General features: G+C 43.8%; 1 protein-coding gene across 1 annotated transcript in view; it reads left to right on the forward strand.

Annotated features, from left to right (window-relative positions):
- Positions 1-4,756: 4,756 nt before the first annotated feature.
- The window catches only part of plgrkt (plasminogen receptor, C-terminal lysine transmembrane protein), an 89,401-nt gene continuing 68,098 nt past the window's right edge, over positions 4,757-26,059 (forward strand). Inside the window, exon 1 of the mRNA XM_041185633.1 lies at positions 4,757-4,865. The gene's annotated coding sequence lies outside the window, so the exon portion shown is untranslated. The remainder of the gene's footprint in view (positions 4,866-26,059) is intronic.

Below are 26,059 nucleotides of genomic sequence, written 5' to 3' on the forward strand. Positions count from 1 at the left end.
CTTGGCCTCCACCACATAACTGGACTAGTTTTGCTAACAAGGTTCATATTGCGAACCTCTCCCTTGAACCGTAACTCTTGTCCTGCAATGAATGTTTTGATCAGATACTTCTGATCTTCACTCCCAACAACCATGATTCTCAGCCTTCTCAGGCGATAAGGCCCAGCCACTTACCAAGCAATGCAAACATAAGCACTATCAGCTGATTTCAGAATTTGTTCTTCTGGATCCTGATCACATCCTACCTCTGCACATGTTCTCAGTTCTACACGTTCCTACAGGGGTATGAAGACGTCTTCGATCCGGCATTCCTGGGTTACAATGGCAAGGCCAGACCCTTCAAGGCTGGTGTCAACGGGGGACCTGTACAACTTCCACAACACAAAAGACACCTCCCTCAGTATGCCAGAGACAAACGTGTTGAGCTGCAATGAAAATTTGATGACCTTTAAAGCCATAGAATCTTTGCTCAGCCTGAAGATTTGGGGATCACTGTGGGGTACTTTAACCAATCATTTCTCGTGAAGATGTGGGGATCACTGTGGAGTACCTTACCCAATCATTTCTCGTGAAGATGTGGGGATCACTGTGGAGTACCTTACCCAATCATTTCTCGTGAAGATGTGGGGATCACTGTGGAGTACCTTACCCAATCATTTCTCGTGAAGATGTGGGGATCACTGTGGAGTACCTTAACCCATCATTTTTCAAATGGAGGTTTTCAACTTGCCACAGCATTCACCAATGTTGGGCATCACAGTGAGCTGCAACCTTCACTCATGCCAGATGTTGACTCAACTTTACAAAAGGTTGCTCAGTGGAAGCACAGCATTGGAACAGATTCAACCAATGCCTTTTATCAGATTCTATTAGCGTGATCTTACATGAAGTACTATAGAGTGGTCACAACCTACAAAAGTGTTTGTGTATACGCTCGCTCTGCCATGGGCATGCCTATGTCTGAAACTGCCTTTGAGCAATTGACATGCATGTCCTGGGTGATCTTCTAGTGGAGGGTATAGTTGTCAAACTTGCAGATGACCTCTACTGTGGTGGTAATAGTCCTGAAAAGCTTGCTCAAAAATGGAAACATTTTCTGCATGCTCTGTCGCAATGTGACCTGTGCCTATCTGACCCTAAAACTGTCATCTGCCTGAATACAACCACTATTCTGGGATGGATTTGGTCTCAGTGCACCTTACAGGATAGCCCACACTGCATAGCCACCCGCTCTACCTGCTCTCCATTTTTCTGGTATGAGATCGTTCATTGGAGCCTGCTTTCAAGAGTCCTGCCTCAGTATGCCTCTTACACAGCTCCTCGGATGCTGTTACCACCGGTCGTCGGTCTAAAAAAAGGATCGAATGGACAGATGGTTTGTGCACAAGCTTTCAGTTGGCACAATCTGCTTTCTCATCCACTAAAAACTTAATCCTTCCCCGGACAGGCGATCAATTCTGGGTTGTCACAAATGGTTCTGTTAAGAAGCATGGCATCACGTCCAACCCTGTATGTGACCTATGGCAGTAGACTCAGGCTTTCTGGTTTTTTTTCAGTGCCAAACTGCATGGTCATCAAATCGCCTGGTTGCTTTGTGAACTTGAAGCTCTAACCATCGTAACTTCTATCAAGCACTTCAGCCCATATATTGTAAAGTCCATTCATCATTCTTGTGTGCTCACTAACAGCAATCCTTGTGTGCAGGCCTCTAAGAAGCTGTGCATGAGAGAATTTCCTCCTAGTTGTCGTGTCACTAACTTTCTTTCCACAATCAGTCACTACCACACCTCTGTCAGACACCTAATTGGATTTGTGAGCATCCCTTTAGATTTTGCAAGCTCAAATGCACCTGACTGTGAGGACCCCACATGACAAGTCTGTTCCTTCACACAACAGACCCCAGATTCCATTGTTCAGCAGGTGTCCATTCTTGACATTATACCAGGCTTTATAAGACTCCTTTTTACTAGTAGGCCAGTACGGTTAGCTATCCCATCTCAATGTTTCCTCCTTTGTTGCACGCATGCCCATGTGTTGCAAGGCACCCACTCTTCAAAGAATATAACCAACATTAACAATGTCAAACGCTACCTCTGGGTTGTTGCCATCGCACAAGATGATTTTCGCATTATGCGGTGCACTGAGCTCCTTGAACTCTCCAGGGAATGTATTATCATTCCTTGTGATGTTCTGGACGGCCTTATCATGTCTCTCCACCTACATCTTGGTCATTCGTCATGTTATCAGCTCAAGTTCGTCACCCACCGATATTTCTATGTGCTTGACATGGATGCCTCCATTGAACTGGTTACAACTAGTTGCCATAATTGTGCTGTCTTCCAGACCGTCCCAAACACTGTCATTCTCCAGTCTTTGAGTGGCCTTCCAGAGGTGGTTGGTGACTCATTTGCTGCTGCCCTTATCCAGTGTGAGTGACAACCCATTTTGGTGTATGAGAGTGTATCACTTCTTACACTGCTGCTTGCATCATTGTCAATGAACAGCATGACATCTTGAGGGATGCTCTCCTCCAGTTGTGGGCTTAGTCCATTGGATTTTACCCTTGCTGTTATGTGGACTGATCCTGCCCCTGGGGTTTCCACCCTGATAGTTGACAAGCTGCTTCACAAACATTGCATTGTCATTGAGCTCAGGAGATTGTGGAACCCCAACAAGAACCCTGTAGCAGAAAAGCAGTACGGGAACTGGAGGATAAGCTCCAATGCCACAAACCACAGGGAGGCCCAGTCACATCTTTAGCCCTGTACATCACCATTGCATGACCTAACTCACATCTTAATTTTCAAGGCCTTTCTGCTGGAGAATTATGGACACAGAGAGACAAGTTCACCAACTTTCAGGTTCCCCTGTCCAACGACATGGTTATTGAGACTCAACATCATCTCCGTCAGGTCAATTTGTAGTCTTATGTATGGGCTTGGAATCTTTTATTTTGTTAATAAATATTCTAATTATTTTTTTTTTAAATCTCTAGAAATCTTGGTGGATTTATTACTTCTGAAGTCAGAGCATGCATCTCATAATAAATACAAATTGCAAAACTGTTGTGGTAGCTCAACCAAGTTCCCCTCATGGATTTGGTCCACCTGGTACACATCGTTTGCCACATCATAACACTTTGGCCATATATGTCCACTTGTGAGTGCATTTGGATGCAATGAAACTGTTTACACGTATTCATCTTGGTTGTTTTTTTTGGGCATCAATAGTTAGCACCAGATGGGTATGTGATGTACAGATGAGAGAGAGAAAGAAAGAGGTCATGTTGATAAATGTTATCGCTCTCTGGTGGCTGGGTGCCTGCGTTCCTTTGTACGCATAGCCATCGTGTTTCATTGCATTGTACTGTCATTTTTGTGGCTGCATTAAAGTTCGATGTTTCCACCTCAACACTGTTGGTATTGTGATCTTGAAGATGTGCCAATCTGAAAGTAAACACTGCCTTACAGCACCGTATTCCCCTAATCCCCAAGATTTCCCACCCTGGTAGATTTTACTTTCCTCATCTTCTCTCCTTCGTTATCAGCATCTCTTCTTATCACTCAGAGCTCATTCCCCCAGTTCTCTTGCATTTAATACCAACCTCTCGCTCCCCTCAGTTCCCTAACCAATCAGCGATCTGTGCAAACTACCCAAATCCTCAATTTTGTCACTTGCTGGTCGCCACCAATTGTGTCAACAGTCACCAAAATCGATACCTCTGTCCCTGCATTTTTCTCCTCCCTTCTTCACCAAACCTTCTCACCATTCAACCCAACCTCCCTTCTTTACATACATGTTACTCTCCGCACTCAGACAGTAAACCTCATCTACACTGCAAACAATTCTTCCTGTAAGCAATTGGTGTGGAAGATTTGATGGGGATAGGGGAAAGAGAGGGAATGGGAGAAAGAGATGAGGAGAGAGGGTGAAACAAGATAGAGAGAGACATGGAGAGAGAGAAATGGGAAGGCAGAATCAGAAACGGGGAGAAAGAGAGACGGGGAGAGGGAGAGATAGGGAGGAGATTGAGCGTGACAGAGAGAGAATGGAAGACAGCGAGATGGAAAAGAGAGAGATGGGAAAGAGAGAGAGATGGGGATAGAAGGGGGAAGAGAGAGAAGGGCAAATTAGAGAGAGAGAAATGGGAACAGAGAGAGAGATGGGAAAATGAGATGGGGCAAGAGAGAAAGATAGGGAGAAGGGAGAGAGATATCGGGAGAGAAAGAGATGGGGATGGGGAGATAAAAAGGGAAGACGGAGAGATGGGCAAATTAAGAGAGAATAGAGAAATGGAAAAATAGAGAGGCATGGGAACAGAGAGATGGGGTCAGAGAAAGATGGAGAGAAAAGGGAGAGGGATGTGAGAAAAATGGATAAGGTGAGAGAGATGGGGAGGACGATGGGACAAGAGACAGATGGGGAAAGTGAGAGAAATGGGGAAGAGAAAGAAAAGGGGGAGAGAGAGATGGGAAAATTGAGACAGAGGAAAAGAGATGGGGCGAGAGAAAGATGGAGAAAGAAGGGAGAGAAAGAGGTGGGGAAGGGTGACAGATGGGGAGAGAGAGATGAGGAAAGGGGGGAAGAAGAGAGAGATGAGGGGTGTAGAACCAGCGCAGATGCAATTCTCCTGTGTTATAATTCGCAGGTCGGGAAATCGAATCTTGAGAATTAATCTGGGTTAATTTTTTGGACGGATTGTAAACTGTTGAAACGCAGGGAAAGTAGATGGCTGGTTCATTCTTTGACGAGCAGCAGGAGCAGGAAGATGTCCCTCCCCCTGCGCTTGTAAAGTACAGCGGTGTCCGGGACAAAGGGAGCACTGAGGCGGACAGCACAGCCCACAGCAGCGCTGCTCACTCACGGTATGTGCAACCCCCAGTCACAACTTCACTGTCCAAAATCCTCTCCAAGCATAGTCACCAGCACAGCCAGAGAGAAAATAACAAACCTTTCAAACTGACCAAATGCGGAAAGGCAGAAATATATTCGAATGCTCAGACTCCTCCCGAATACATTTTTTAAAAATGAACTAGGACCATTGTAGAATGCTCGTATTATGTGGAAATGATCACGTCTCAACTACCCACATTTAGTCTACCTTTACCAGATAAGACATACATATAAATGCCAAGTTAAGCAAAGGTGTGCAATGTTAAATTTTGGACCTCACATCCACTGTTGTGCTGTCCTACAACATGTAACCTCCTGGTATGTGTTTCCATATTACTTAACCAGAAGCTGCTGATACTATAGATGGCCAACTAATGTTGGAGCGTTGTTGAATGCGGCGCTCCCATGAACAGATAGGAAAGCTTGGTTAGGGCTTCAGAGAAGGAAAGCCTTAACATTTTCACTTTAAAAGCCAAGTATTTCTCTTTGTTAATTTAAAATATAGCCTGGAACCAAAATGTTTTCTTTTTAAAATTTCTTACAAATGTTTGGCTCATATAAAAAAATGTTTTTTTTTTCTCTATTTTATTGTCCAATGGTTATACCCTGTCTGTTAAAACAGTGAGGACTAGAATTGTATTTTGTCCTTTGAAATTTATAGAAAAATATAAACAATGCCAGCAAATGCACTGCAGGTTGTTGGGAGTCTGAAAACAAAAAGAGGTTCACAGTTTCAGCTGTAATCTTTCGTCACAACTGTTGTGCGTTTCCAGCATTTTCAGTACCACCCCAGCCCCGATTAGCAGCATGTTTCCTCTAACAATATTTCCATTATTTTTAAATATCTTAAAATCTTTTATGCTCTCCCCACCCCCACTAGAGCTATACCTTGAATGCCCTACCATCCATTCTTAATTAGAACATTCGTTTAGATAATATCACCAACTTTAACACCTATGTGTTCTATTGTTGTTGACATCTTTTGATGATCTGCTTCTATCACTGCTTGTTTGTCCCTACAACCACACCCCCCTCCACTTCTCTCTCTCCCTCTCTCTCTCCGCCCCCCCCACACACCTTAGACTAGCTTATATTTCAACTCTTTCTTGGACGTGAACTCAAGTTCTGTCGAAGGGTCATGAGAACTCGAAACGTCAACTCTTTTCTTCTCCGCCGATGCTGCCAGACCTGCTGAGTTTTTCCAGATAATTCTGTTTTTGTTTTGGATTTCCAGCCACCGCAGTTTTTTTGTTTTTATCTCTGTGTTTAATTGACTGCCACTGCTCTTCAAGAAATGCCTACCTCCTTGAAGAAGTTCTGTTCTTTTCTGCGACAAGATTTCCGTTCCTCTCTTTTGCCTTGCTCACCTTCATTGCTTTCCATTTCCCTCCTGGTGTTTGACAAGGTGTTTACTAAAACCCGCTTTCACAGCCATATCTCCTTTCTCAGTGACTGTCTCTGTCTCCGACATACCCCACGTGGATTTCAACTGAAATTCCACCCCTTATGTTTCGAACCCACCCAGGATTACAGGTATCTCCGGGACATAAAACGTTTCTCGGACTGCTGTTCCCGTCCCATTCTGAAATCCGCACTCAGTGCCATGCGCCGCCATATGAACACACTCGACCTCTCCCTCCAGCAGCACCGCCGTACCCTTTTTCAAAGCTGCGCGTGCCCCCCAGTTTCATTTTATTCTTCGGCTCATCTGACGCCTCAACAAGAAACTTTTTCTCTTTCTCTCAAGTGCTAAGGAACGCAAGCTCCAACAACTCATCGACACCAACACCCATCTAGGACCCTCCACCCCTGCCCGTCCCTCCGTCCCCACCCCATCTTCCAATCCCAACCCCAGCCGTGAATTCACTATACCCCCTGACCTTCCCCTCTCCGATGCTGAATGTTCAGTGCTCAGCAAAGGACTTCGTTTCATACCCTTACGCCCTCACCTCAGTGAATTTCGGGCTCGGCATGATGCTGAACTCTTCTTCCACCGCCTTCGTCTCCGGGCTCACTTCTTTGGGCAGGAGTCCTCTCCCAGTTCAACGGATCCTTTTACCCATCTCCAATATTCTCCCTGCATCTGAACCCCTCCCTCTGGATTCTTACCTTCTCTTGATCTTTTCATTGAGAACTGTCGGCGCGACATTAGTCGTCTCAATTTCTCTGCTCCTCTCACCCATTCTAACCTGTCGCTCTCTGAACTTACTGCACTCCATTCTCTCAGGTCCAACCCTGACATTGTCATCAGACCTGCTGACAAGGGTGGTGCTGTTGTTGTCTGGCGCACTGACCTCTACCTCGCGGAGGCTGAGCGTCAACTCGCAGACACTTCCTCCTACCTCTCCCTGGACCATGACCCCACCACTGAACATCAAGCCATTGTTTCCAGGACTGTCACTGACCTCATCTCCTCTGGGGATCTTCCTCCCACAGCTTCCAACCTGATAGTCGCCCAACCTCGGACGGCTCGCTTCTATCTCCTACCCAAAATCCACAAACAGAACTGCCCCGGTAGACCGATCGTCTCAGCTTGCTCCTGCCCCACAGAACTCATTTCTCGTTATCTTGACTCCCTTCTCTCTCCCCCTGTCCAGTTCCTTCCCACCTACATCCGTGATTCCTCTGACACCTTACGTCACATCAACAATTTCCAGTTCCCTGGCCCCAACCGCTTCCTCTTCACCATGGACGTCCAATCCCTCTACACCTCCATCCCCCACCAGGATGGTCTGAGGGCCCTTAGCTTCTTCCTCGAACAGAAGCCCGAACAATCCCCATCCACCACTACTCTCCTCCGTCTGGCTGAACTTGTTCTCACACTGAACAATTTCTCCTTCAAGTCCTCTCACTTCCTCCAAACAAAAGGTGTGGCTATGGGTACCCGCATGGGCCCCCGCTATGCCTGTCTCTTTATGGGGTATGTTGAACATTCCTTGTTCCAGTCCTACTCCGGCCCCCTTCCACAACTCTTTCTCCGGTACATCGATGATTACTTCGGTGCCGCTTCATGCTCTCGTCGGGACTTGGAAAAATTTATTAATTTTGCTTCCAATCTCCACCCCTCCATCATTTTCACGTGGTCCATCTCTGACACTTCCCTTCCCTTCCTTGACCTCTCTGTCTCAATCTCTGGTGATAGACTGTCCACCAATATCCATTACAAACCCACCGACTCCCACAGCTACCTCGACTACAGCTCCTCACACCCCACTTCCTGTAAGGACTCCATTCCATTCTCTCAGTTCCTTCGCCTCCATCGCATCTGTTCCGATGATGCCACCTTCAAAAACAGTTCCTCTGACATGTCCTCCTTCTTCCTTAACCGAGGTTTTCCACCCACGGTCGTTGACAGGGCCCTCAACAGTGTCTGGCCCATCTCCCGCGCATCCGCCCTCATGCCTTCTCCTCTCTCCCAGAAACATGATAGGATCCCCCTTGTCCTCACTTATCACCCCACCAGCCTCCGCATTCAAAGGATCATCCTCCGCCATTTCCGCCAACTTCAGCATGATGCCACCACCAAACACATCTTCCCTTCACCCCCCCCATCGGCATTCCGTACGGATCGCTCCCTCCGGGACACCCTGGTCCCCTCCTCCATCACCCCCTCCTCCTCAACCCCCTCCTATGGCACCACCCCATGCCCACGCAAAAGTTGCAACACCTGCCCCTTCCCTTCCTCTCTCCTCACCGTCCAAGGGCTCAAACACTCCTTTCAAGTGAAGCAGCATTTCACTTGCATTTCCCCCAACTTAGTCTACTGCATTCGTTGTTCCCAATGTGGTCTCCTCTGCATTGGAGAGACCAAACGTAAACTGGGCGACCACTTTGCAGAACACCTGCAGTCTGTCCGCAAGAATGACCCAAACCTCCCTGTCGCTTGCCATTTTAACACTCCACCCTGCTCTCTTGCCCACATGTCTGTCCTTGGCTTGCTGCATTGTTCCAGTGAAGCCTAACGCAAACTGGAGGAACAACACCTCATCTTCCGACTTGGCACTTTACAGCCTTCCGGACTGAATATTGAATTCAACAACTTTAGGTCGTGAGCTCCCCCCACCCCATCCCCACCCCCTTTCTGTTTCCCCCTTCCTTTTTTTTCCAATAAATTATATAGATTTTTCTTTTCCCACCTATTTCCATTATTTTTAAATATCTTAAAATCTTTTACGCTCCCCCCACCCCCACTGGAGCTATACCTTGAGTGCCCTACCATCCATTCTTAATTAGCACATTCGTTTAGATAATATCAGCAACTTTAACACCTATGTGTTTTATTGTTGTTGACATCTTTTCTCTCTTCTCTCTCTCTCTCTCTCGCCCCCCCCACCCCCCCCCCCCCCCCCCCCCCCCCCCCCCCCCCACCCGCCACCCCCACACCTTAAACCAGCTTATATTTCAACTCTTTCTTGGACTCGAACTCAAGTTCTATTGAAGGGTCATGAGGACTCGAAACGTCAATTCTTTTCTTCTCCGCCGATGCTGCCAGACCTGCTGAGTTTTTCCAGGTAATTCTGTTTTTGTTTTGGATTTCCAGCATCTGCAGTTTTTTTGTTTTTAACCCAGATCGATCTCCCTGCCGCTCCCTTGACAATCTCATTGCCTGGCGACTGGTTTCAAAGCCTAGATGAGCCAGAACCATCAACTTAAGACCAAAACTGTTTTTTTTTTGGTTAAAGTATCTGTTGCTAAAACTGTCGTTCCGTGAAATACAATTTTGTCCCCTTTCTCAGACAGTGCATCTGATGGTCTGTAACCATGGTGCCATGCTTGATGCTTAGCTTCAAAATCTACCCAAACTTTCAGCATGATGCCCTGTGTGACCTCTTCAAAATTTCTCACCATCCAACTTAATTCACCCATATCAGCAATGAACTTTTTATTCCTTTCTTTGTGGACTCCAGGATTAATTGGCAGGATTTTGGCCCCAATATGGGGTGTGGGAACTGAGGTGCGCAGGCGTGTAATTTCATGCCGCTGGCTGGCATGCTAGCATCACCCTGTCCAAGATCACTTTTGGGAAGGCCAGATGGGAGGTAGAATTGGTCCCTGCTCAGAAGTAGTGGATGGCTTAAGGTAATTAAGGCCATTGATCTGAGGCTGACTGGAATTTTCGAGGTGGCTGACAGCATCCTCCACCTGACTTATGGCGTTAAGAACACAGCAGCTGTCTGAAGCTGGCAGACCAGGGTATCAGTGCTCCAGGAAGCCTTTGGGGCCCCTTCCTCCCCCTTGGCCAGAGGTCACCCTTGTGGAGGGGTTCTCCCTCAGCAACTATGGCCATTTCTTTTTCAAATGTTTTAAAAGTGCTGAGAGGAGAGTGCATCCCAAGATGGAGGCGGCCTGTCTTACCTGTGTAGAGTTTAGGTCTCTTTATTTAAGAAAGGAAATTATTATGATAGAATCAGTTCAGAGAAGGCTCACTCAGCTGTTTCCTGGGATTGGGGGGTTATCTTATGAGGAAAGGTTGGACATGTTGGGCCTGTATCCATTGGAGTTTCGAAGAACGAGAGGTGATCTTTTTAGGATGAATAAGATTCTGAGGGGAATTGATAGAGTGGAGGCTGAGGATGTTTCCCCTTGTGGGAGAAACTAGAACTAGGGGACACAGCTTAAAATGGCCAGGCAATGACCACCTCCAACAAGACAGAATTGCTTCTGATGTTCAATGGCATTACCATCACTGAACCCCTCACTATCAACATTTTGGCGGTTACCATTGTTCAGAAACTTAACTGGACTAGCCATATAAATAAGGCAGGTCAGAGGCTAGGAATCCTGCGATGAGTAACTCACCTCCTGACTCCCCAAAGCCTGCCCACCATCTAAAAGGCACAAGTCAGGAGTGTGATGGAATACTCTCCACTTGCCTGGATGAGTGCAGCTCCCACAATACTCAAGAAGCTTGACACCATCCAGGACAATGCAGCCCACTTCATTGGCACCACATCCACAAACATTCACTCCCTCCAAAATGAACGCACAGTGGCAGCAGTGTGTGCCATATACAAGATGCACTGCAGAAACTCTCCAAGGCTCCTTAGACAGCACCTCCCAAACCCACAACCACTACCATCTAGGAGGACAAGGCCAGCAGATAGATGGGAACACCACCACCATGAAGTTCCCCTTCAAGTCACTCACCACCCTGACTTGGAAATATATCACCATTCCTTCACTGTCACTGGGTCAAAATCTTGGAGCTCCCTCCCTAACAGCACTGTGGGTGTACGTACACCACATGTTTCTGAAAAGGCAGCTTACAAGCAACTTCTCAAGGGGAATTAGTGATGAGCAATAAATGCTGGCCGAGCCAGGACAGCCCTCATCCCATGAAGAATTTAAAAAAAATGGGTCCCATTTAAGAGCAGTCAAGGCAGGGTCATTTAATATTTTTAAGGCAGAGGTAGATAGATTCTTGGTTAACAAAGAAGCCAAAGGGTATTGGGGATATGCAGGAAAGTGGTGTTGAGGTCACAATCAGAACAGCCATGATCTTATTGAATGGTGGAACAGGCTCGAGGAGTCGAATAGCCCAGTGCTGCTCCTAATTTTTATGTTCGAACCTGCAATGGCAGGCTGCAGCTCCTTCTGTGCTGGAGGGCCTCCCATTGGCTCTCCAGCCGCAACAGCAAGTCAGGCATCCTTAAGTGAATGGCGAGCACATCCTGTGGCCACTAATTGCCCAATCCAGGCAGAATTGATGTTGGGTGACTGTCGCCAAAATGGCGACGTGTCAGGATCTGTATTTGACCCCGACCTTGGGGGTCCCGATCCAGAATGGAAAACATTGCCTGGTATCTCCCATACTCCGATAAAAAAGGAAGATAGAATCAGGCGGAGGCCATTTAGCCCCGTGAGCCAGTTTACACTATTCAATTGGGTTGCGGCTGATCTATATCTTTACTCCACCTAACACCCTTACCGAACAAAAATTTGTCAATCTAAGTATTGAAATTTTCAATTGACCATAGCTTCAGGAGCTTTTTGGAGGAGAGAGCTCCAGATTTCCACTACACTTTGTGTGAAGAAGTGTACCCTGAATGATCTTGTTCTCATTTTAAGGCTAAATCCTCTTAATTTGAACTGCATCACCAGAATAAATATTTCTGACCTAATCCTATGTTTTTTTATTCAGTCATTCGATGTGCGCTTCACTGGCTAGGCCAGCATTTATTGCCCATCCCTAATTGCCCTTGTGAAGGTGGTGAGCTGCCTTTTCTTGAACCTGTGGGTGTAGATACACTCATGCTGCTTTTAGGGATGGAGTTCCAGGATTTTGACTCAGTAACAGTGAAGGAATGACGATATGTTTCCAAGTCAGGATGGTGGGCGACTTAGAGGGGAACTTCCAGGTGGTGGTGTTCCCATGTATCTGCTGCCCTTGTCCTTCTAGATGTTAGTGGTCATGTGTTTGGAAGGTGCTGTCTAAAGAGCCTTGGTGTATTCCTGCAGTGCATCTTGTAGATGGTACACACTGCTGCCACTATGTGTCGGTGGTGGAGGGAGTGAATATTTGTGGATGGAGTGTCAATCAAGCAGGCTGCCTTGTCCTGGATAGTGTCAAGCTTCTTCATTGTTGGAGCTGAACTCATCCGGGCAAGTGGTGAGTATTCCATCACACTCCTGACTTGTGCCTTGTAGATGGTGGACAGGTTTTGGGGAGTTATTTGATGCAGGATTCCTAGCCTCTGACCTGCCCTTGTAACCACAGTATTTATATGGCTAGTCCAGTTCAGTTTCTGGTCAATGGTAACTCCCAGGATGTTGATAGTGGAGGTTCAGTGATGGTAATACCTTTGAATGTCAAGAGGTGATGGTTAGATTCTATCTTGTTGGAGATGGTCATTGCTTGGCACTTGTGTGGCATGAATGTTACTTGCCACTTGTCAGCCCAAGCCTGGATATTGTCCAGGTCCTGCTGCATTTGGACAAGGACTGCTTCAGTATCTGAGGACCATAAGATGTGGGAGCAGAAGTAGGCCATTCAGTCCATCGAGTCCGCTCCGCCATTCAATGAGAACATGGCTGATCTGATAATCCTCAACTCCACTTTTGTGCCTTTTCCCCATAACCCTTGTTTCCCTTACTGACTAAAAATGTGTCTATCTCAGCCTTGAATATACTTAACAACCCAGCCTCCACAACCCTCTGCGGTAGAGTTCCACAGATTCATTACTCTCTGAGAGAAGAAATTCCTCCTAATCTCTGCCTTAAATGGGTGCCCCCTTACTCTGAGATTAAGCCCTCTGGCCCTAGACTCTCCCACAAGGGGAAACAACCTCTTAGCATCTACCCTGTCAAGCCCTCTAAGAATGTTATATGTTTCAATAAGGTTGCCTCTCATTCTTCTAAACTCCAATGAGTACAGGCCCAACCTACTCAACCTCTCCTCATAAGAAAATCCCCCCATACCCAGAATCAACCTAGTGAACCTTCTCTGGGCTGCCTCCAATGCCAGTATATCTTTCCTTAGATAAGTGGACCAAAACCATTCATGGTATTCGAGATGTGGTCTGACTAGTGTCTTGTATAGTTTTAGCAAGACTTCCAATATTAAGTTATGAATGGTGGTGAACATTGTGCAATCATCAGCGAACATCCCCACTTCTGACTTTATGATGGAAGGAAGGTCATTGCTGAAGCAGCTGAAGATGGTTGGACCTAGAACACTACTAAGGCACTATTATTTTCCTTAATAGTCTTAAATATCTCAATTAGATCACCCCTTACATTTCCTTAAATATAGAAAATTAAGCCTAATGGATGCAACCTGTACTCACAGTTTCCCTGAGGTTCATCAAAAATAGACTCTAACCCATCCTATACTACACTAACTCTTGCCCTTCCATCACCACTCCCCTTGTCAACCACCATTAACTCCCAAATCCACAATATATTGAATTCAAAATCTTTGTTCTAGTCTACAAGTATAAGGGCATTTCCCATTCTAATGCTGTGACCTCCTCTAGCACTAGACACATTATTGTTTTTTTCAATTCTATCCTTTTCTTATCTTTAGATGAAGAACTTTCAGTCTTTTGGTCCTAGACACATGCTAAGGCAAAGAACATGGTTCCTCTCTCTTAAACTGTCTCTCTCTTGTCTTTATGATGCTGTTTTTCTTTAATCTCCTCTTCTTCCTCTTTTCTTCTTTTCTCTGTGCCTAACTGCTTAAAAATCTTGCATCTGCAATATGCAACTCTTGTATTCATTTTTTAAAAAAATTACTTCATTTGATCATTCTTTTCATTTCAGTTTTCAAATTTTCCCGTTATAAATTCCTATTGCCACATTTTTGAGAAACCAATTCTGTAACTGTACAATGTGGCCACTGGGTGTTGCTGTATTATCTTTTTCCTACACACACTGCTCAAGATAGTTCCTGAAACATTTGTTAAGTTTTATATTCACCATTCTTTCTCAATAACTATTATTTCTAATAGCCAAATTCAGCTCAGTCAAAGTGACAATTCGAGGCAATATATATTCCACGATGATATGATTAAATGCATTCATTGTCATTTAATGTTTTCATTAAAGTTTTACTTGAAGGCACAAGCCACTCCTAAAAACTTGGGCTTGAACCTTGATCTTTTTGCCCTGGTGAAGAGGTGAATTTTGATTGAATTGTTTGAACATGCATAGGGTACCTTATTTCCTAGAATGCGTCAATTAGTTGCATTGATTAAATATTTTTCTTTAAATCTGAGCAGCTTCCTTTCCACTGTTTTTTAATGCCATTAGGATTGAAAAGCAAAAAGGGAAAGGGTTGGCATTTATATAGTGCCCTTTCATGGACGCAGAATATCCCAAAGTACTCCCTGCCAATGATGTTCGTTGAGGGGTAAATATTGGGCAGGACACTGGGGGAATCCACCTGATTTTCTTCAAAGAATGCTATGGGAATTTTAACATCCACTTCGGGGGGAGGTAGGATCTCAGCGTAACACCTCGTAAGAAAGACAATACCTCAAATAGTGTAGTACTATTCCCTCAGCACAGCACTGAAGCATCAGCTTAGATTATCTGCTTAAGCCTCTGGAGTGGGGCTTGAACTCAGAACTTTGCGACTCAGAGGCAACAGTGTTCAAAGACAGTATTTTATTTAGAGGAGATATTGATGTTTCGACAGTCCTTTACAATTGTCACATAATGCTAGTTTTAAAAAAAGGACATTGGTTCCTATTGAGTAACGGGGGTTTAACTCTTAACATTTCACATGGATTTTGGCCTTGAGCAGATATGACCGAAAAATGTTTGCTGTCATCACAATGTTTTTTTATTGTGATTTTATCACTAATTTATTTTCAAAAAGTCAACAGTGTAACTCAGAATAAGATTTTATGGAAATACACTGGTGGTGATGTGTGGTTGGATGGATTTACATATTTGAGGTGGGTAGTGGGGGTCAGGAAATTTCCTGGCTTGGTGTACTTGCCTCAGGAGAAAGTGCAGGTAAAGATGGAGTTTTCACTTTCAGAGGTTGGGTGCTAATAGGAGTTGGGTCCAACATCCCCGGAAAAGCTCGAAGGCAGCCACAGGGGCTGCCTGGTGTCGAGTTGGGGTCTTTAAGAGGCCTATCTCGGTGCTCTGGAACTTTGTCCCACCTATAATAAAAACAGTAAGGGCCTCTAACCCTCATCCCTCACACATGCTTACCCCACACACACTCCCCATGCCACCTCATGCCCTTAATGCCAAGCTATGCCTCTCCATTCCCCCCCCCCATGGCCCCTTACACCCTCCATGCCAAGCGATAGCACTTCTTTACCCATTCACCCACCATAAACTCCGTATAGAACCAATTAACCCTATAGTGCCAATAGGATGTGTTTAAAAAAAAACTTGAAAAAAACCTATCATTCATTCGTAACTTTCCACTTTGTTAAAAAAAAACTATTTTCACTACAGCCCAACAAAGGTATCAATCAACCAGACGCTTCAAATCATCAATAGCTGAAACTGGCAGCACTTAACCTCTTTATCTTTTGTAGGTAAACATTGTAAAATTGACAGAATAGATCAGAGAACAAGAGCTGTCAACCAAGTAATGTTTTCCCTGGGGCACAGCTGTTTCAAAAGTGTAATGGATATCTGGGCTCTCAGTCAAGTATTATTATGCATTCTTGGCATTGAAACAGCTGCACCCCAGGGAAAATATTGCTTGATTCACAGCTCTTGCTCTATGATCTATTCTGTCAATTGCCAATGTTTATTTACACAATATAAAGAGGCTTCAAGCGCTTGCACTTTCTGCTATTGATACTTTAAAGTATCTGGATGATTGGCACTTCTAATGGGCTGCAGTGAAAGGTGCTTTTTAGGACAGTGGAAAGTTATGAATGACTGACATTTTGTGAAACTTTTTTTTAACACATTATAGGGTTCATTTGTTCTATACAGAGTGTATAGTAGGTGAATGGGCATGGATGTGCCATAGCTTGGCATGGAGCACATGAGGGACACAGGGGATGGGTGAGGGGGGGCATAGCTTGGCATGAGGGGTATGGGTAAAACCATTTCAACTTGCCTCTCAAAAGGTTCCCTCATCCAGACTATGGTGCGCATGAAGCATGAGTCCTTTAAAAATCTGGCCCATCTCCATGAAAATTGCGGAGGGCTAGGACATGCCTATCTCCGCTATGGAGCCGGCCAGGTCAGGCTGGCAATCCACAACAGCCTGCACCCTTACCCTTCATTGGTGAAAATTGGAAACCTCAGGAATGGGGTCGGGCAACCCGGAATCAGGTCCCAGCCGCCATTGTCACACCTCCAAGGAGCTTCCCCAACTCCATGATAATCCAGCCCATGCTCACTATTCTGGACTCAAGTGTAGGTCTGCTGAAAGCAAATCATCAGATTGGAGGAGAGCTTTACACTCTTGCTATAAATATGATGCATTTGTTCTAGACATATGACTAATGGATACATCTCAGGTAAAAAGCTACAAATGTATCAATGCCACTTGCATAAAAGATAAAACTCACTGGCTTTAAAGCTTAAAATCTAATTTTCAATTTCAAACTTGTGTCCGAGCAAAATAGTTTCATAAAACTACGAAGAAAATACCACAATGTAATACAATGACATTTGGCTGAAACTCCCATTCACTTTATTGCAATTTACATACCAACAGAGATGTTTCAGACCTTTGATCCAATTCAAAACGTCAGGAATTATGTGTCACTGTGACATGTCTGACCTCAATTTTGTCATAATATTGTAAACTTTCTTGCAATTGTCTGTCTCCAGTTTTCTGGTATTATCTTAAACGGTAATAATACACAATGTACTTTATTTAATCTCCTTTATAGGCCATAGTTAGCAATTACAACATTGTGCAGAAATCTGTCGAGGTCTGTTGCTTTAATACCATTTTACATTAACTTATGACCTTTCCCTTTTCAGCACGTTCTACAATATCCTGTTAAGGTTTTTATATCCTTTTTTCCTTTGTGGTTTTTCTTTCCACTGCTCACCAAAAAATGTAAGAACTGAAGTCTCTCACCTCTGGAACCATTTTTGTGAATCTTCTCTGCACTCTCTCTATAGTGCAGCGCCCAGAATAGAACAATACTCCAGCTGAGGCCAAACTAGTGTTTTATAAAGATTCAGCATAACTTCCTTGCTTTTGTACCCGATACCTTAAGGGGTTGAAGAGGAATTTTCCATTTTCTTTCCTAAATTGTTCTGGGTTTTAAGCTGTTCTTTTGCCTTTCCTGGGGATTACATGACCCTGGATGTGTGGGGAGTATATTTATTCTGATGCATTAAGCATCACAACTGTATATGGGATGGGTTGGATAGACCACTAGGTCCTTTGTTATGTGCCATTTTCGTATGGTCACGTAAACCTTTTTCATGAGTATATGTTACAAAGGATGTTCCTATGGGCCGCTTTGCAAAAATATGCAATCTAGCTGTTCAATTGATCTGTATTTTCTATGATATGAAATGTCCAAGCCCAGTAGGTAGACAGACTCACAGGTCTCAACTAATTCCACTTTCAAACTTGCTGTCTGGAGTTTCACGAATGTTTTTATGAAAGAAAAACTATGCAAGCCTACTTTAGGTCCTTATGAGGGTGAATTGTCTTCACTCAGATTTAGTGCATGTTGAGTTTTGACATCTAATGATGGATGAGTAGTGCAGGGCTCATTCATGACCAACACTCCCCCATTCTCGAATTCCTTATCACTTGCTGTATCATCCAAAAAAGAGAATACCAATATATCACATGTTGAAATGTGAACCTTATTGAGAAGACTCTTGCCTGTTCTTCTCACAGCATTTCTAATCTCAGCAATGCCACTGGAGAGAGGTACAAGTCACTTCCCCAGAGAGAGATAAAATTGAAAGGAGATTCATGTTAGTATGTCGTCGTGCAACTCCTGACAGCAAGTTTGAAAGTGGAATTAGTCAAGGCTTGTGTGTCTGTCTTCCTACTGAACTTGGTCATTTCATATCATAGAGAATACAGATCAATTAGACAGCTAAATTTCAGATTCTTGCAAGATGGCCCATAGGAGCATCGTTTTTTGAATGTAAACCCATGAAAGAGGTTTATGTGACCATATGAAAATGGCATATAATGAAGGACCTGGTGGTCTATCCAACCGATCCCATATACAGTTGTGATGCTGTCAGAAAGATATAATAATTTTCATAATGTTACTGGAATTTATTGTAGAGTAGTAGTGAGGTGTGAGTGTGTGTGACTTACTTGAATTAAAGGCAACTGGTCTGAAAGCTGTGATGTATCAGAAGATAAGCTAGGTTTGAAATGTTAAGTAGGTAAACATAGGGGAAGTTTTAGAATGTAAGGTATAAAGGGAACATTTGCATTTTAAGTAAATCAGACTAGCTTGAATTCAAAGCTTGGGGGGTGGGGGGGTGGGGGGGGTGGTGCGGGGTGGGAGTGGGGTGGGGGGGGTGTAAAATGTTTCACCTAGCCAAGAAAAGTTAAGAATCAGTGTGTTTATTTTTTCCCAAAAATTACTGGTAGAACTGACACCATGAGAGATGCTTATTACTAAACAGGTAAAGCCCAAAGACATAGTGAAACAATGGGAATCTGCATTCAAAGGGAAAATTTGTATAAAGGAGAGAAGGCTGTGTTTAAGGGGATGCATTCTAAGGTCTAACAAGTATGAAAAGCCTCCAGCATCTGAGCCTTAAGCTGTTGTCTACAAAGAGCTGAAGATAAGAAAACTTTGAATTGGATTGTTCAGGGTTTCGTGTTTCTTTGCCTGAGTCTTTTAAAATCTATGTGTCTTACTGTTGCCTCAACAAAAGTGTAACTGGGAGTTAGATTGATTAGGGGATTTAGAAGTTATCATAGTAGTAATTTGTAGATTTATGGGTGTACTTAAAATCATTTCCTCTATTAGTAAAGGTTTAATTTAGTTTTGTAAGAAGCCTATAAGACTGGGTGGTTTTATTACTGCTGAATTCAAGGCAAGCATCTCAAAATTTATACAAATTGCGAAACCGGTGTGGCATTTATTTCAAGTTTCCTTTTGGGGTTTGAGCAGCTTAGCATTTGCCATCTGCTGTGCCAGAACAGATGCTTAATATATCAGAATACACACACCCAGAGTCATGTAATTCCCAGGAAAGGCAAAAGAACAGATTAAAATCCCAGAACAATTCAGGCAAAGAAATAGAAAATTCTTCTTCAACCCCCTTAGGCATAGAATAGAAAAGCAAGGAAGTCCTGGTGAATCCTAATAAAACACTGGTTTGGCCTCAGCTGGCATATTGTTCTCATTCTGAGCACCATACTTTAGGAAGGATTTGAAGGCTATAGAGAGGGTGCAAAAAAGATTCACGGAAATGGTTCCAGAGATGAAGGAGTTCAGTTACATAGTCAGACTGGAGAAGCTGTGGCTGTTGTCCTCAGAGAAGAGAAGGTTGAGAGGAGATATGATAAAGGTTGTCAAAATCATGCGGGATCTAGACAGAATAGATGGAGAAAAACTTCCCATTGGCATAAGGGTCAAGAACCAGAGGACACCAATTTAATGTAAATGGCAAAAGAACCAACAGTGGCATGAGAACGAAACGTTTTATGGAGCACATGGTTATGATCTGGAATGCACTGTCTGAGAGGGTGGTGGAAGCAGATTCAATTGTGGCTTTCAGAAATAAATTGGATAAGAAGAAGAACAAAAATAACTTATTTTTTATATAATGCCTTTAATGTAATAAAACATCCCAAGATGCTTCACAGGAGCATCATAAAACACAATACGATACCAGGCCACATAAGGAGGTAATGCGCAGAACTTCCAATCTAGATAGTTGTACCACAGGGGTACCACCCAAGATGCTCTGTGATACCCCTCGGAAGTCCTGACACACTGACCATGCAGCAATTGACCGGGAAGTTTGGATTTCATGTTCCTTCATGTTATTCTCATCTTTGAGCCTGTGACATTTTGTGACATTATCCTCTTGGCTTGGACTTTGTCCACTCTTGTGACCCAATCCCAGAGATTGTGCATGAACTAAGAGGGAAATAGTGAAATTAAAATCCTGGAAAAAATGGATAGCATTCAATTCTTAATAACAATAACAGTATATAAGTCTATATTCCTGTAACTAAAACTGAGACAATCGTATTGCCAGTTTCACAGTGACTGAGGGATTAGCTGAAACTTCTTGATCGAAAACTCTCTTTACTGAAAAACTCAGTGTTGCCCTGTTGTACATTGTAGGATTCACAGATTATCCAAGTGCTCAGGAACAGTATTACTCCTCAAAAGTTTTCAATATTATTCCAGTATTGAGTTATATCAGTTCATAACCTAAATTTCTTTATGATGTCAAAATGAAATATTCTCAAGTTAGCGTTCAAATGATTCCTTAGGTTTGAAAATAAAGGTGTTAATGAAATTTGTATTTTTCCCTATTTAAAAATGTGGGCAAAGCAGTCTGCATTCAAAAAAAAAATCACATAAGAAAACAAGTCAAGGTCAAAGGAAAAATGTCCCTGCCGGCAGAAATAGTTGCTTTATTTTTTTGTTCATTATAACAATGCAGTCTGACACTGTTAAACAGGCTAATCTTAAAGTGAAAACAAAATGGGTTCATGACCAAATTGAATTCTATATAAAGAACTGGCTTTGTGACTTGACATCTGAAATGTCCAATTTACGGAGATGCATAATTAAATATCAAGGGGTTGTAACTCGAATTTGAGATCAAATATTGATCTAGTTAGGAAATTGGCTGAATGACAGGAGACAGGTGTAAGGATAATAGGCAGGTACTCTAATTGGCATCAAGTGACTAGCACTGCCCTGTTAAGCATGTGTTGGGGCCTCAACTATTCACTGTATTTATTAACAATTTAGATGCTGGGATAGAAAGCCACATATCCACGTTTGTAGGTGGCACAAAGATTGGTGGCAGTGTAAGTAGTGTATTTGGAAGTGTAAAATTACAAGAGATATTAATTGACTAAGTACATGGACAAAACTGTGATAAATGGATTTCAGTGTGGGCAAATGTCATCCTTTTTGGACCTAAAGAGGTTAGAATGGAACACTTTCCAAATGCTGAAAAGCTAAAAAGAATGGAGGTCCAGAGAGACTTGGCGGTCCAGGTACAGAGATCATTAAAATGTCATGAACAGAAAATAATCAAAAGGGTGAATGTAATGTTGGCCTTTATATGTAGAATACAATGGGGCAGAAGTTATGCTTCAGCTGTACAAAGCCCTGGTTAGACCACGCTGTGAGCAGTGCTGACACCACAAAATGGGAAGAATATATTGGCCTTGAAAGGAGTGCAGCATATATTTACCAGAATTATATCTGAACTAAAATGATTAAATTGCAAGGAGAGGTTACACAAATCAGGGTTGTATTCCCAGGAATTTAAAGGTTAATGGGTGATTTGATTGAAGTTTTCGAGATATTGAGAGGAACTGAGGGGGTAGATTGGGAGAAAAGCTATTTCTGGGAAGTTGAGGACCAGGTGGTAAGGTCTAAGAATTAGATCCAGCCCTTTCAGGAATGAAATTAGTAAACACTTGCACACACAAAGGATGGTGGAAATTTGGAACTTAATTCCGCAAACAGCAATTGATGCTAGATCAATCTTTAATTTTAAATCTGAGATTGGTAGATTTTTGTTAACCACAGGCACTAAGGGAAATGGGAGTTAGTTATGGGTCACAATCAGACATGATCTTATTGAGTGGTGGAACAAGCTTAATGGGTTAAATGGCCTCGTTCTGTTCCTATATTCATGTGTTTATTCAGTTTGATTTGTCAGTTCAGCTTCCTACAGCACGACTGTTCATTTTTCCTATAGTTTGATTTTGTGCCTTGACTGTTGCCTAACAAAAAAATGAAAGTCTGCATTTTTGCTATAAGATCGTGTTTTTCAGTTTTCTAGCTAAGCAGCTTTAGTCTATGAAGTGATTTTATGCAAGAGCCTTTTGAACTTTTTTTTTTGCAGTGATTACTGTGGAAAAAGTCAAATACGTTTTGACAAACTTTAGTTTCTCTGGTAATATTCCACAAGTGCTTTCTGCTCGTGGCAGTCAATAGAGACAGGCTGTCAGGAATTTTTGAGGTGTTTTCAATAATCTTTGCACTTCTGTAATTTCCCTTTCAAAGTGTTCATAACATTTTAAAAAATAATAACGCTAACCAACATTTAATATTGATCATAATACTTTTGTTTCAATTTTCTCCAGAATGTTTTCTTACAGTCACGTGATGAAGCTTGGCAGCAATTTGAATTTAATACCATTTTGGAGGAGTTGTAGTGCAAGTTGTAGATCTGTGCTGGTGAAAGTATGTGGAGCCATTAGCAAGTGGGCATTCTTATTCAATAAAACAAGGAAATTAGGATGAGGTTAGAAACTGCTTTCAACAGGAGATAATAGATTACAAGAAGGTTTAGTATGGTGCCTGAAGGGTACTGATAATGGATGGCATTGGGGAAGTGATATGATGGAGCACAGTTCAAAGAATAGAGGGTATGTCTTGGAATGGAGGCTGGAGCAAATTGCAGAGTCATGTTGTGCAAAGGCCTTGGAGGTATCTGGAGATAAGAATATGAATTTCTACATTAATGTATTGAGACAGGAAGCCAGTGAAAGTCAGCAAGGACAAGAGTGGTGGGTGTGCAGGGCTTTGTAGCCACACAGTCCACAACACCCTGGATGGGGAATTGGAGTTTGTATAACGTGAAGCTGGGCAGACCACTTGAAGCGAGAGCATTGGGAAACCGAGGCCAGAGTGGTTGACAGTGGAACAGAGGTAGAATTTGAAGCCAAGCTAACGCTCTTACCTTGGAGTCAGCAGAGTATAGGGTTGCCAACTGTGACTAAATGTATTCCTGGAAACTTCATCACATGGCCTGCCCCCATGCTCCAGCCATTCATCAGCTAATATATCCATCCTGGTAACGTACTGCCTTCCTATGCCAATTGGAAAGCAAAAAGATTCATTACCCAATTGAATTATTTTTTTTCCATTTTCAATAAATTTATATCTGGTGAAGAGAAATGTTCAAAGAAAATGACAAAAACAAATGTATATTAACGTCCTGATGAATTTTCTCCAGGATTGTACACAGCAGTGTCCTGAAGATTGATCTTCAATTCCTGGAGACTCCAAGTCAATTCTGGAGGGTTGGCAACCTTTGCAGAGTGGATTGAAGCCCTCACACGAGAGAATTGAGTGCATAATCTAGGTTGACACTTCCATGCAGTACTGAAGGAGTGCTCCATTGTCATTGGCCCAGTCTGACCTAATGGATGGACATGAAAGATCCCACAGCAATGTTTGAGTTCCCAATGACCTGGTGGATATTTATCCCTCAGTCAACACCTAAAACAAGTGTTCTGCTTATTTATTTCATTCCTGTACACAAATTGGCTGTCATATTTCTTATAGAGTGTGACAACACTTCAGAAGTATTTAATTGGCTGCTAAGAACTTTGAGACCTCCTGAGCTCCTGAAATGTACAGTATGAATTCAAGTTCATTCTTTGTTCCTTTGGAAATGCACAGTCCATCATGGCTGCACTCCATCATACTTAGTTTGAATAAATAGCATGGGCAAAAGCTGGACTCAACACCTATATGAAAAGGTTTCTGGCGGGAAAGCTTTAATGTTGCTGACGTTATGCTGCAGAAGGTTTTAAATGCTGGAGGATATGATGTTCGACAATAAGTTGGACAACACAAAAAAGGTTGGAGAATGAAGGGTGGTGACGGAGAGGTAAAGCTAAGTATCATCATCATCGACGTGGAAGCAGAAATCTGTTTATGGATAAAATAGCCCAGAAGCAGTAATATAGAGAAAAGAAGGTTCTACCCCAGCAGGCTGTGTAGGGTCAGTCATTGAGTATATTCAAGACAGAGAGCGATAGATTTCTAGATATTGAGGATGTTAAGGGATATGGGGTTAGTGCAGGAAAATGCCGTTGAGGTAAAAGATCAGCCATGATCTAGTTGAATGGCAGAGCAGGCTTGAGGGGCCGAATGGCCTATTCCTGCTCCTATTTCAATCTTCCTACAAAACAAGGATGAAGATTTTAAGCACACAAAGTGATAATTCATGTAAAGTAGGAATACTGACTGTATTGGGACGGGTAGGAAAATGTTCACAAAGTAACACAACTGCGGATGCTGAAAATCTGAAATAAAAACAGAGGCCAGAATTTTCCCATTGGCCCCCTGTACGTCTGTGCCTAAAATGATGCGCGGTGATGTCAGGCGAGCATCCCGACATCACCATGCGCCATCGCGATATTTTGCTGGGCGGGCATGTGATGCTGTCTATGTGCACCAGCCATTAATTAACGGGCCACTTAAGGCCCTTGAGGCACTAATTGACGGCAATTTTTCGGCACCCGTGCAATCTTCAGGTTGGCACACAGGCACTACAGGCAGGCGGGTAGGACATATTTGTATAAACCTCATCCAAGGGTGGGATAAGAGGACTCAGTGGGGTCCTGAGTGTGCTGTGTCAAGTAATGTTTTTTTCAAAATTTCTGAAACTTGCCTGTGTGATCTGCAATATTTCAAAACGCTTACCAGCTGCTTGGTCTGGACTCACAACCTTCAGGTCAGCACTCTGCAATGAGGGATCTTTTTTGGGCTTGCAGGTTTCAGGAAGCCTTCCCTTAGTCTGGGATTGGGAGCTGAACAGTCCACTGGAGGCACCTCCTCTGAGGAGGAAGGGAAGGCTAGAAGGAGGAGAAAGCCAGCAGTGGACAATCAGCTTCCAAGGGAGCCACCTTTGGGAGGACAGGCGCAGGCACAAGGGGCACAGGGCCAAGAGATTGTCCAAGGCAAAAGGGACCGCAGAAGATACCACTATCCTGCTGCCAGAGTATACAGGCGGCGAAGCAGCTACCTCAATATGTCTAAGGTGCAGTGCCGAAGGAGGCTCCGTCTCTCAAGGGAGACAGTCAACTATATCTGTCAGATGATTGGGCCTGAGATCGCCGTAAACTGTATGGGTGGACACCCCATGCCAGTGGCTCTAAAGGTCACAGCTGCCCTCAACTTCTATGCCTTTGGCTCTTTCCAGAGGTCGGTGGGTGATCTTTGCTATGCCTCCCAATCAGCTTGTCCACACTTGTGTCAAGCAGGTCACAGACGCTCTGTTCAGGCGTGCATTGACTTTCATCCACTTCCATTGGGACCAGGCAAGCCAGACACCAAGCCAGAGGCTTTGCGGCCATTGCTGGCTTCCCCCACGTCCAGGTGCCTTCGACTGCACACATGTGGCCATCAAGGCGCTACCAGGCAAGCCCAGTGCTTTCGTTAACAGGAAGGGCTTCCACTCCATGAACGTGCAGATAGTGTGTGATCACAGGATGCTGATTCTACAAGTCTGTGCAAGGTACCCAGGCAGCTCCCATGATGCTTACATCCTCAGACACTCCCAGCTGCCTGGGCTCTTCAGTGCTCCAGCCCAGCTGGATGGATGGCTGCTGGGTGACAAGGGCTATCCCCTCAGAAGGTGGCTCATGACGCCTCTCCGCCACCCAAGAACAGAAGCTGAGCAGCGGTACAATAGGAGCCACACCTCCACATGTGCTGTGGTGGAGAGAACCATCGGTCTTCTCAAGATGTGCTTCTGATGCCTGGACCGCTCAGGAGGCACACTCCAGGACACCCCAGAT

This window comes from Carcharodon carcharias, chromosome 4 (genome assembly GCF_017639515.1).
Source record: "Carcharodon carcharias isolate sCarCar2 chromosome 4, sCarCar2.pri, whole genome shotgun sequence".
Classification (NCBI taxonomy): domain Eukaryota; kingdom Metazoa; phylum Chordata; class Chondrichthyes; order Lamniformes; family Lamnidae; genus Carcharodon; species Carcharodon carcharias.